This window comes from Gracilinanus agilis, chromosome 2 (genome assembly GCF_016433145.1).
Source record: "Gracilinanus agilis isolate LMUSP501 chromosome 2, AgileGrace, whole genome shotgun sequence".
Taxonomy (NCBI): Eukaryota; Metazoa; Chordata; class Mammalia; order Didelphimorphia; family Didelphidae; genus Gracilinanus; species Gracilinanus agilis.
This window is the reverse complement of record NC_058131.1, coordinates 297,023,616-297,037,186: the sequence shown is the minus strand read 5'-3', so window position 1 is coordinate 297,037,186 and position 13,571 is coordinate 297,023,616. Positions and strand designations below refer to the sequence as shown.

Here is a 13,571-nt window from a genome sequence, read left to right as displayed (position 1 = left end):
GTGGCTATGAGTCTAAAATTCCCATCAAACAATTCTGTATGTAACATATTGTGAAGACAGAATTAACTCTCACTTTGTCTATTTTTAGTTAATCAAATCAAGAACTTAAAGTATCCCACCTAACCATTAGGTAAGAGAGCTCACAAGTCACTTACTAATTCACACCCCCAAAGTCCACGAGCACTGCCATTGGGCAGTGCTAGGCAAATTGGGAGGCTGTGATTGGGTCCTGAGAAGAGGTGGAGAGATAGGAAGTGATGTGGAAAAAGGGGTATAAAAAGAGACGAACATGAATCTGGGGGACCATTCCTTTCCTGGTCTTTGGAGAGACTTGTTCCTTGGAGAGATTCCTCCCTTGGCTCATGGAGAGACTCTTTCCTTGGATTCTGCATTGGCTTGCTGGAGACTACTGGACTTTCACGAGGCGATTTGGACTTGGGGAAGCCCTCACCAGGGTCTGAGCCAGACTTCACCTGAGAAGCAATTAGGGCTAGTGGACTTGTTAAGGCTCTGTCTCTTTCCTACATTTCCCACTTTCACTTTTTCTACCTCATTGTAAATAAAAACTGCTCACAGTTTGACTTAACAGATAATATTTTATAGTCGGTGACCACAATACCACTTTTATAATTCTCATATTGAGTCAAAAACTTAATTTAATTGTTACAATATACATAGTACTTTAAGGTTTACAAATCATTTTATGCCTTCATTCCTTTTTATGCCTCCTAACAGCCCCTGGGGGTGGGAGGTGAATGGACGGACAGCTAGATGGCTCAGCAGATAGAGCACTGGGCCTAGAGTCAAGAAGACTCATCTTCCTGAGTTCAAATCTGGCCTCAGACACTGATTTGCTGTGTAATTCTGGGCAAGTCATTTATCCCTGTTTTCCTTCCTTGCCTCATCTGTAAAATAAACTGGAAAAGGAAACAGCAAACCACTGCAGTGTCTTTGCCAAAAAAAAATGGGGTCATGAAGAGCCAGATGGGACCAAATAATAACAAACAAACCTAGAGTATTATTATCCCCATTTTACAGGCAAGGAATCTGAGATTTTAAAAAAGTGAGGCTTTGCCCATGCTAACACAATTGGGATTCATAGAATCATAGACATTTTGAGCTGGAAGGGACATTGAAACCATCTAATAAAATAAGGCTGAGATAGATGAAATGACTTCTATATGGTCACATAAAGATTAAATGACAAAGACAATATTCAAAAGTAAGTTCCACTTTTTTTACAAAACCAGTGCTTTTCCCACTGAACTGCAATTTTCCATTGCCTAATGATTTATCATCTTACTTCATTTTCTCCTGTGCCTATCTTCCTTGGGCTCTTGTGTTACCTTTTGCTCCAAACCTTGCAGCATTTGTTAATCTCAACATTCCCATTTTGTGGATCTTTTGTTGTAACTTTTCAGGAGTAGCCTTAGAAACATACTTTACTGGATTCTTTTACCCAACTTACTGCTTCATAAAGATCTAAAGCCATCCCTCCCCCAACATACAGAAAGAAAAAAGTACAAAAAGAACATTTTATTTAAAAAAAACACCCACATTTTAAATTCATAATAAAGCAACAAAATTGCTCTATATTTCATAGGAATCTGTTGCTGACATAATCATTCCATCCTCAAAAGAAGATGTGCTTGTAAATTTTGGAAGTATCACCCAGTTTTTCCATTCCAATCCAAATATGGCGGCGAACCCAAGCACTTGAACTAATCCCAGTGGTAAGGTTGTTCCTAGGTCAGACAACAGGCTTCCAAGAAGAAGTCAGGCAACAAATCAAGGGAATGAAACAGAACTGAGACTTGTTTATCTATGGGAATAAATAGACAAATAAAATGGGTAGGGATCAGTTAGAAAATCATAGCTCTGAGAGCGACCTTATATGATGAAATGTGGAATCCTCTAGGGAACCTGTTACTGAAAAATAGAGACCTAAATTGGGGATTCTGTTCAACAAATATCATTGAGCATCAATTCTGTATTAAGCCCAATATTAGCCATTCTTCCAGAAGATCCAGTTCAAGTTAGGAAAATACATACAGCAATAATTACTGGTCAGAGAAATATATGATCTTTCAAATAAGTTTTAAAAGCATTGCATATGGGGGCAATGAGATGACTCAGTGGATTGAGAGTCAGACTTAAAGACAGGAAATCCTGAGTTCAATTCTAGCCTCTGATTCTTCTTCACTGTGACCCTGGGCAAGTCATTTAATCTCCTTTACCTAGTCCTTACTGTTCTTCTATCATAGAACCAATGTATAATATTGATTTAAAACTGAAGATAAGGGTTATTTTTATTTTTTTAAGCATAGGAACAATTGTTTCTCAGCCTTTTGGCTAAGATCAAGTGTAGTATCTGTTCTTTTCAGTTTAATAGCTGATACGTCCTCTATCTAAGGACAATATATTAAATGGATTTTTGAAATAGGGAAATGGAATAGGAGCTTGCTCCATCCACTCCATGCATCCACCTGGTATAGCAGTACTTCCAGGAACGGTGCACGCGCGCGCACACACACACACAGCATAGGATCAAGTAAAAGAAGTTCAGATCAATTAATTAACATGTATTTATTAAGTACTTACTGTATGACTTCTTAACATTTTTTGGATTATGGACTCATTTGGGGGGTTGATAAAACCTATGAACCATTTCTCAGAATGATATTTTAATGCATACATTTTTAATTGAATTATGAAAGAAATTAAGTATATAAAAATTCAGTTATCAATTTTTTAAAGTTGCTAATCCCAGGTTAAGAACCAACCCCTAACTATATAAATACATACATAATATATGCATGCATAGCCATATATCTACATATATGTATATATATACATATATATATATATATAGCTAGATTATGTATGTATATACCCAACACTGTTCTAAGAATAAAAATTTTTAAAAGGAGCAGAAACAATATCTGGCCTTCAAGAGTTGTAAAAAGGCACATAAAATATCTATAAATCAGTATATAAAAGATAAATATAGAATAAATGAAAGGCAGTCTTTTTTTTTTTAATTCCTTACATTCTGTTTTGGAATGGATGAGTATCATTCTAAGGCAGAAGAGTGGGAAGGGCTAAGCAATAGGAGTTAAGTGACTTTCCCAGGTATCTGAGGCTAGATTTGAACACAGGTCCTTCCAACTCCAGGCTTGTGGCTCTATCCATTATTTTATCTACTTGCTCTGATGAAAGACAATTTTCCAGGAAGAAGTACTAGCAGTTGGTGGGAGGGGTAGAGGGTTGAAAGGATGAGGAAAAACATTCTAGAGGAAGTGGTGCTTGAGCTCAGTCATTCAATTAGTTTTTACTAAGTACCTACTGTGTTCCAGGGGCTGTTCTAAGCTTAGGGAATATAAAGAAAGGCCCACCCCCCAAAAAACCTACTCTCAAGGGGGAGAATACATGCAAAGAAGGAAAGTAGAAATTCTAAGAGACATTGGTAAGAAGGAACAGCATTCCAGGCATGAGGATCAGCTTGGGCAAAGACATGAAGAAGAGAAATGATGGTAGCTGGGTAACTCAGTGGAATGAGAGTCAGGCCTAGAGACGAGAGGTTCTGGGTTCAAATCTAGCCTGAGACTTCTTAGCGTTGTGACCCTGGGCAAGTCACTTAACTCTCATTGCCTAGTCCTTACCACAGTTCTGCCTTGGAACCAATATGCAGTAATGATTCTAAAATGGAAGATAAGGTTAAGGAAGAAGGAAAGGAAGAAAGAAAGGAAGAAAGAAAGAAATAGAATTTGAGAAACAAAGAAACAAAGAAAGAAAAGAAATAGAATTTGAGCCATAGCAAGTGGATCCACATGGCTGGACTAAAAAGTTACTGAAAATTCCCTTTGTGATTCTTTCTGCATTATTAAACTCTAATATTCTAAACATTTTACATCTGGATTACTTATAGTACCCTCAATATTTAAATATAGGTACAATATTCATAAGTATTAATGCTAAAATATTCAAATAATCAAATTTGTATCACATAAATGATATGACTGGTAAAAGCAAAACACACTGGATAAACCATTTTTTTTCTGTGTAATGGATCCTTGTCACACTAAGTATCCAATAAATCATAGATAATGAATCTCTTCAATGGGTCCCTGCCAATGCAAAGGGCACATTTTAAAGAAATTCCCAGAGTAATTCCCTGTAAGCTGGAGATCATGAAATAAAAGTTCCAAAAAGATGATTCTCTCCTCAAAACGTAATAATAGTAATGAAGTGTGTGCTTCAGAATTCAAGGAAAAATCACTTTATATTGTGAAGATTGAGAAGAGGTAATATGTGAACATTTTAACAATAAAAGGAACAGCATAACTTTTGGCTCCTTTTAGGATGATGAGAGAACAAGGTAACCAAAGATCTAAACCCTTTGATGGAACGCTAACTCAATATAAACAATAAAGTACCAAAGATATCTTTGGTTATTAATTCATTAATTGCACCTCTCTGTATCAAATGAACTCACATGTAAAATGCTTTGCAAATCTTTGAATATTACATAAATGCTGGCTTTTGCTAACGTTATATAAATGCTAACTAACAGTAGCAGCAGGAGGAGAGTAAGGAAGAGAAAAAAGTGGTGGTGAAGGAGGATGAGTAGTGTTTAACTGTGGTTTCAATAAACATAAATCTGATCTATGTAATGAAAAAGAAAAGTGTATTCTTAGTATGTGAGATGTTTAAGTCCAGAAAGTCAGCTCCAGAAAATGGAAATAGGGTCAGAGGTGGAAGTCATTCTGGACTTTTCTGAATACAGAGAAAAGTCTGTCCTTAACTACATCACCCCTGGTTGCTGGTACTAAGTCACAACTAATCGACAGGAATACTACTATCAAATATAAGAAATGAATAGAGTGCCAGCTGTGGAGACAGGAGGTTAGTCCCAAGCTCAAATCTGGCCTCAGACTCTTCCTACCTATGTAACCCTGGGCAAATCCCTTACTCCCAATTGCCCATCTCTTTGCTCTTCTGCCTTGGAACCAATATTCTATATTGATTCTAAGGCAGAAGATAATGGGTTTTTTTAAAGTGATTAATTGTCATTTATTATAATTTTGAGATATTTCATAGTCATAAGCTACCTTCATAAATTGGTCATAAGTTAGCTTTACTAAAAAAAAAAGATTTGTAACTTAGTTTAGAGGAAACTGAAGTACATGGAAACCATAGAATGGCTGGGTTTGTTTCTAAGAAATGAAACAAAATTAGTTTTAAAAAATAAAGAAACATTTTTTTTGTTTTTCATGAAGTATTATTTTTCATGAAACTTGAAAATCAGCTGGGAATTCTAAACTATGCACTGAAAACAAATTCAAAAGTTATGTACACAAAATAACTAATATAACTAAGAATCCAAATGTTATATCATCATCATTTACATCCCTAGAATTTATAAATCAGTTTAGGATTTGCAAAATAGTTTACAAATATTATTTCATTTTTTCTCATAACAACTCTAGCATGTAAGAGCTATTAAAATCCTTATTTTATGGATGAAGAAATTGAAGTGGATAGAGGTTAAATGACTTGCCCAGGGCCATCTAGCTAGTAAATATCTGAGGCCAAGCATCTAAATTCATCTTCCAGACTACAAATCCAGTATTCTATCCAATGAAATTTTAACTACTTCTATACTTGTTATATTGAAGCAGAAATCAAAGACTATTGAAAATCACTATGGTCCAGAATCAATAAAGAAAATTGGTAAGAAAAATATTGCTGTGATAAAACCAAAAATATCTTTTAGAATTGAGGGAAAGTCCAGTTCAAATAATAATGATTTAATTGCATGTTGGTATACACCAGAAGTTCCACCAACTATATCTCAGTAAAATACCAACAACGAAGAATAAATTTCAAATTATAATGAGAGAGATTGAACCCCAAACCAATTCCCATTTTACTATCTCATTCCAATTATAGAGAAATAGATTACATTAAAAGATTTTAAGAAGCATAGAATTACTTTGACATGATATTGATAATAAAACACTTTGAAATTTATAAACTAAGAGAAATAGTGTAAGAAATAAATGAGTTGTTAAATTTACATTTAATGCTGTAAGTAAATCTGGAGAGGTAATTAATTGGTCAGAGAGGCAAACACAATTCTGTAATGGAAAATTTGTGATATTTTTGTATATAATTGCCTTTTGGGGCTGGATTTTATGATGTTTTTGAGCCATGCATTTTCTGATTTTAAAATGTTCATACATACCTGCCTATATTAGTATTCTATTTGCATATTCAGAATGTTACATATGAATTACATATTTAGTTACCTATTTACTGATCATGAATGTATATATTTACCTTTGCCAATATATTAGATATCTGGAAAAGTTTAGGCTCTGTTGATATAGTGTAAAATATGTTGATAATTGAACTTTTTTGGTATCTATATGAAATGGCAAATCTCTCCTACTTAGATTTTTAACTTGAAGAGGAATGCAAATACTCACTTTGGCGGCGGGTGGGGGGATGGGAAGTGAGAAAAAGTGAGAAGAAAAGGGGTAAAGTCTTTAAAGTATCCCTGGGTAAGTTACTTAACCCCCATCAGCCAGCCCTTATTGCTCTTCTACCTTGAAATCAATACACAGTATTTATTCTAAGACAGAAGGTAGGAGCTTAAATATATGGTAAACTATCTCTTAAAGTTCCTTTTCATATGGGGCAATTAATGGTGAAAAAGGCATAAAACATGGAGATCTGTGTGTGAGCATGAGACAACAAAGAGATGTACGTTAATTGTCAAAGAACATCCAGTATTGCCACTGTTAGAGATGAACATTTTAATAGCCAATATAAATGGGAAAATAAATTTCTTTTAATAAAAAACTTTTAAGCTATGCATATGAAAAAAGTCTCTTTCTAATTGAATTTTAAATAGTTTGGGAGAAAAAATGGTTGATGATGTAGATTTGAAGACTTGAAAATCTTTTTAAATTTTTTTAATTGTCAAGTAACAATTATTATTTAAATTAATGTGTCCCCTCACTCCTCTTCTCTACCCCATTTAATGTGAAAATGTATGTTGTCTTTTGGGCATTTTAAATTTTTTACCTCTTTTTCAGAAGATGAGTGGTATGTTTCATCTTCATTGTTCCAGAATCATATTTTATCAATGTTGACCAGAGTTTTAGTCTTTCAGGTTTGTTTTTCTCTATTATATTTTCAATGTATGATCATTTTTCCAGCTCTGTTCACTTGCTCTGAATCAGTTAATAAAGTTTATGCAAATTTCTTCTAAAATTATCTATTTCAACATTTTTATGGCACAGAAACATTCCAATACATCTGTATACCACAGTTTGTTTTGTCATTCCCACAGAAGAGGATAGCTTCCAATTTGGAGCTACCGTGAAAAGAAGTGTTGTAAATTTTTTTTTATAGATTCCTTTTCTCTTTCTTTGATTTCTTTGGGGTATAGACCAAGTGGTGCTATAGCTGAGTTAAAGAGTATGCAAAGTTTGGAAATTTCCTGGGCAGAGTTCCAAATTTCTTTCTAGAGTGGCTGGACCAATTCACAGCCCCATCAATAGTTCACTAGTACACCTGTTTTCCCACAGCCCCTGTAACATATGTCATTTTCCTATTTTTCTAATCTTTGTAAATCTGATATGTATGAGGTTAAATATTAAAGTTGTGTTAATTAGGATTTCTCTTATTATTGTTATTTAGAGCATTTAATGATTGTTGATTACTTTGGTTTTTTTTTTAAACTGCCTGTTCTTATATTTTTAACTGTTTATCTTTTAGGTCTTAAGGTTATAAGTTAGAATTAGTTCCTTAAATATATTGCAAAAAGACCTTTATCAGAGAAAATTGTTTCAAAGAATTTTTGCCAGTTAAATGATTCCCTTCTAATGTTTTACTACAATAGATTTCTTTGCACAAAAACTGCTTACTTTCACATAATAAAACTATCCACTTTATCTTTTGTGAGCCTCCCTTTCTTTTGTTTAGTCATGACTCTCCTCTATAGATCTGAAGTTACTTCTTCTTAGCATCTATTTTTTTTATTGTGTAACTTTTAATTTCTAATTAATGTATCAATATGGAACTCATCTTGATACATGGTATGAAGTATTGGTCTAAACCTATTTTCTGCCAGAATATTTCTCAGTTTTTTCCAAGGGTTTTGTTTTATTTTGTTTTGGTTACCAGATAATGTATATCTTCCTCTAGTAACTGGAGTCTTTAAGTATATCAAACACTATGCTATTTATTTGTTTGATTCTATATGCTATGAATTTTATCTGTTCCACTGATTGACCTCTTCTCTCACAATTCTCTCTCTCTCTCCCTCCCTCTCTCTCTCTTTCTCTTTCTCTTTCTCTCTGTCTCTCTCCCTCTCTCCCTCTCCCTTCCTTCTTCCCTCCCTCCCTTTCCACCCCAACCCCAGTCACATTTCATTACATTGTAGCTAGATGGCCCGATGGACTTTAACTCAGGAATTCTTGCGACAGAATTTGAGGAACACAACAGCAGCGTGACTCTGAATAAGTCTCTGCCTTAGTTTCCCCATGTAAAAGTTGGAAATAACAGTGCCTACCCTACATGATTATTTTAAGAATAAAATTAGATATTATTTATGACATGCTTTGGCAGAACTTAAAGTTCTATATAAATGCTAAATATTGTTGTGGTTGTTAATAATAAAAAGCATAGAAAACTTTAATACATTATATGAATAGTAGTTATGGTTTTTACTATTTTTATTGGTTTGACCTATCTAGGAGGGGTTAATTCTTCTCTAAGTACTTGCTCCAAATGCTTCTCCAATTGTCCTCATTTATGAAAATAATGTTTTATAGTTGTATTCCTGTGCTATCTATGTGAATAGTTGAGGGTACATTCCCAAGATTTTCATAGCTTCTATAAGCTATTTTGGGTGGGATTCTTCTTTCTATCTCTTCTTGCTGGGTTTTACTGATAAAAATAGGAATGTTCATGATTTAGGTAGACTTATTTCATATCTTAAAACTTTGCTGAAGTTAAGAATTTTAATTAATTTTTAGTTGATTCTAGGGCTCTCTACACCATCATATCATATGCAAAATATGATGATTTTATTTCTTCTTTTCCTATCTCTATTACTTCAGTTTTTCTTTCTTTTCTTATGACAACTACATTTCTATCATTAAACAGTAACAGTGTCAATGGGCATCCTTGGTTTAATTCTGATATCAGAAAGAGTTATAGTTTTTCTCCATTACACCTAAGTTTGCTCGTTGATTTAGAGTAGTGGTTCCCAAACTTTTTTGGCCTACCGCCCCCTTTCCAGAAAAAAATATTAGTTAGACCCCTGTAAATTAATTTTTTAAATTTTAATAGCAATTAATAGGAAAGATAAATGTACCTGTGGCCATCACTGCACCCCGGGATTGCTGCAGCACCCACCAGGGGGCAGTAGCACCCACTTTGGGAATCACTGATTTAAACAAATACTATTTACAATATTAGGAAAGATCCGTTTACCTATATGATTTATAAAGTTTTTATAGAAATGAAAATTGGATTTTCTCAAAACCTTTTTCAATATCTATTTATATTATCTTTTAATTTTTCTTATTTGTGCTATCAAAATTTTAAATTGTACTTTTAATGTTCTCATGTTGAACTAACTCTGCATTCCTGAATAAACTAAATGTGATCATATATAATCTTTCTAAAAGTGATTATAGACTACTTGGTAATAATTTATATAACATTTTTGCATCAATGTTTATTAGGGATGTTGGTCTATCCTTCTCTTTCTGTTTTGCCTTTCCATGTTTTAGTTATCAGTACAATGGGAAATTGTACTTCATTTGCATGGGAACAATTTAATATTATAAAGACAGAGTAAAAGATCTTTCATTTATTAAAATAAGAGAAATGTGAGTTTAAAAGAAATCAGTTTCATAAAGAGACTTTTGATTATTGAAAATTATACCAACATGTAACCTGGAAAAAAATTAACATTAGAAAAAGAGACTTTTGTTGGAGACTTAAACTAAAGCATAGTGGGTCCCTCCTCTAATTATATTTACATATTTATGACTAAAGAAGGTTAAACTAAGAAAATGAAAACTCATTTAAACATTTGTAAACTGAGATCTCATTGAAAAAGGACTGATGATTTCAGAGCAGAAAACTGGACAATGTCAACATTGTTAGGGAAAAGGCAAGTTGCTATGGGTCAGGAAGGCCCCTTAAAAACTCTAAAGACATCAAGAAAGAAAGGGTACAAAACAGCGTTACAGAGCAACCTGAAAAGTGTTGAAGAAATAACAGAGAAGGTAAAAAGCTAATCATTTGGAGCTATAGGAGCTCACAGAAGACTTCAACTGAGCAAATCCTAGTCTATCACTAAATTCATTGGTCAAATGTTCCATTGACAATGATTATTCTTCACCGTCACATAGAGTGGGAAAAAGGGGGTTAGTGTTGCATTCTGTTTCCATTTGCCATGTTATTCTAGTAAGATAGTTTAAAGAGTAAACCTGAACTGTGTTTTTGAGAGCTGATTCGAACTGTACAGCAGAGAATCCAAGGGAGTAAATAATTAGTATAATAACTATTTAGGCTATATAACCCAAAGATCATCAGTTGATGAGCCTGATGGTTATCTAGATTATAAAGAACTGCTTACACTAAAAACTAATGCTGCCAAAATTCCCTTTATGTGTGATATCTAATTCAAAGAGCTTTTAAAGGCTACAGGGCAGCTAAATGACACAGCAGATAAAGCACTGGACCTGGAGTCAGCAAGAAGTGACTTCAAATTTGACCTTAGACACTATGTGATCCTGAGCAAGTCACAGCTCAATTTGCCTCAATTTACTTATATGTAAAATAAGCTAGAGAAGGAAATTACAAATTATTCCAGTATCTTTATCAGGAAAATCCCCAATGGGGTCAAAAAGAGTCTTACTCCACAGAAATGACTGAACAACTTAGGGATCTATTTGATAGAAAAGAGAAGATGTCCCTATTTGAGGACTGATGGAGATCAACAGTCAAGTCTTGATTAGTTCCTAAAAAGACCAAAAAAACTTTGAAACCGAAAGTCTAGAGTTATGAATTTCCATAAGCACCTGAATTAGCTTTTCTCATGTGTTTTTCTATTAGGTTCCTATAAGTATATGCCTATTCTTCACCATAGGCATTAAATGCTTTGATGGGAGAATGTGGTTTGGGTTCATATATATGTATTGAGCTTAATTTTATTATTATTCATTTGTTTTAACTGATTAACATATTTACTTTAATTACATTTTCTACTTTATTAAATAAATGGCTATATTTATTATTTACAAGAATACATTATTTTGGGCAGCTAAGTGGCTTGGTAGATAGAGCGCTGAGTTTAGAATCAAGAAGATTCATTTTCCTGACTTCAAATCTGGCTTCAGATATGTACTAGCTATGTGACCTTGGGCAAGTCACTTCACCCCATTTGCTTCAATTCCTTATTCACAAAATGAGCTGGAGAAGGAAATGGCAAACCACTCTAATGTCTTTGCCTAGAAAACCTCTAAGAGGATCATGGAGAGTCAGACAAGATTGAAATAAACCAAACAATAATGAACAATGACATAATTAGGTGTATTCAGAACAAATTGGTAGAAGAAATTATTGTGGTTAACTAATTGTGTAAATAGAAAACACATTGGAAGGGGACTCAACATATATAGTAGTATATTTCCACCCAAAAGATTACCTGTTAAGTAAGTTAAACAGAGTTTGAGAATAATCATGTGCTTGGTGATTTATCTCTGGTTGCTTAGAATTGCTAGTGTGAGAAAAAATTGGAATGAATGAGTCAAACCCAAAGAGAAATGGAGTATTTCATAGGACTAGGTAAGAAATTGGGTCACTGATAGTATAGACATTGAAAAACCCAACCAGATGTGATCAGTTACTGCCTAATATCCTCGTTGTACAGGAAACCAGTTCCAATTAGGGAGGGAGGAGAGAATCATTAAATATTTCAAGGAAGAGGTAAGAATAGTGTTGGACTTTGAAAAATAGGTAGAAATTTCACAGAGGAGGATTGGGTTGGGAGTATTCTAGGTCTAGAGAGTGGCATAAGCAAAGGCTTAGAAAAAGAAAAGTTCAAAGTAGAATCAGTGAATAATTTCATCTGGAATAAAGACTTTGTGATCCAGGAAACTTCCAGACATGTTTGCATTTTCCTTCATTTTCTGTAGCACATTGGCCTAAACTTGACTCCAGAACCAAAGCAGTCCTTCCTACAACAGGTGAAGGGTACACCTTTGCTGATGGGTCAGTTCTGTGTTTCTATAAATAAGTACCATGTATGTGATTATATGTGAGGGAAAGACAGAACTGAACAGATGCGAGAACCAAGTGAATATATATATATATATATATGTATATATATATATATATATCTCACAACAGCATGGAATAAAATCCCAAGTTTATATGGTACAGCTGGCTACACTGTATACTTTTTAAAAAAAATTTAATAAGATACAGCATCTGGCCTTCTACTGTCAGGATGCAATTTTTCATGCAACTAATTCCTTCTTAAGATAAAAGGACTTGGGTGGGATCAGTAAGAAATTTGCCTAGAAAGTCCTTGCAAAAGGAAGAGTTCAGGAACAAAGAAGTGGAGCCATCCAAAGCTTTGGTTAAAATAAAATGTTTTGTCTCTCTTTCTCTTTCCCCCTCTTCATGTTTCAATTTTTTTTATTGTTCATTCATTTCAGGCAAAACCAACTCTTTGAGACCCTATTTGGGAATTTCTTGGCAAAGATAGTGGAGTGATTTGTCATTTTCTTCTCCAGATCATTTTAAAGATAAGGAAACTGAGGCAAACAGGTTAAGTGTCTTACCCCAGGTTACACAGCTATTAAATGTCTGGGCCCAGATTTGATCACAGGAATAGGAATCTTCCAAGCTGCCCTATTCCTAGGTCTTTCCAGTTCTCAGAACTGGTATACATTTGTCAAATAGACTAAATTGTAATTTACTTAGGATCATAAAGTCAAAGTTAGATTTGGCAGGGTCAAGAAAAGTCAGCAAATCCAGCCCTTTCCTTTAGAAATGAGCAAACTGAGGCCCAGAGTAAGTACGCCCAGTCGCACATCTAGTAAATGTCTGGGGCAGATTTTGAACCCAAGTTTTCTTGACTCCAAGTTAAATGCACTACCCACCATACAATACTACCTTTGTTGATCTTTTTCAGGAAATATCAGAATGGTTTAACTGATTTTTTTTCCATTTTGAGGTAACCAATTACTTTGATATTATGTAGTAAGTAAGCAAGCTCAGAATAATACAAAATAACAAAAAGAAGTTGTTAGGTCTTAAAGAATTTTTCATCATTCTTATTTGGCATTTTATTCATTGCACAACTTGTTTTATAAGTTTTTTTTTTTCAGCAAGAGGACAGATGGTCAGAAAATTGGCAAGTTTTTCATTAACTCACAAAACAATTAATTTAAAAAATTCACCCTTAGACACCATGTAAATCCAAACACCTCACAATAATTTTATTATTGTTCAGTGTTTCAGTCATGTCCAAT

At 33.9% G+C, this 13,571-nt stretch overlaps 1 non-coding gene across 1 annotated transcript; it reads left to right on the top strand.

Annotated features, from left to right (window-relative positions):
• The first annotated feature begins 2,332 nt into the window (after positions 1-2,332).
• Positions 2,333-2,523, top strand: LOC123238541. Its single transcript, XR_006505698.1, has one exon. It is a non-coding gene; the product is annotated as a U2 spliceosomal RNA (small nuclear RNA).
• Positions 2,524-13,571: the final 11,048 nt, after the last annotated feature.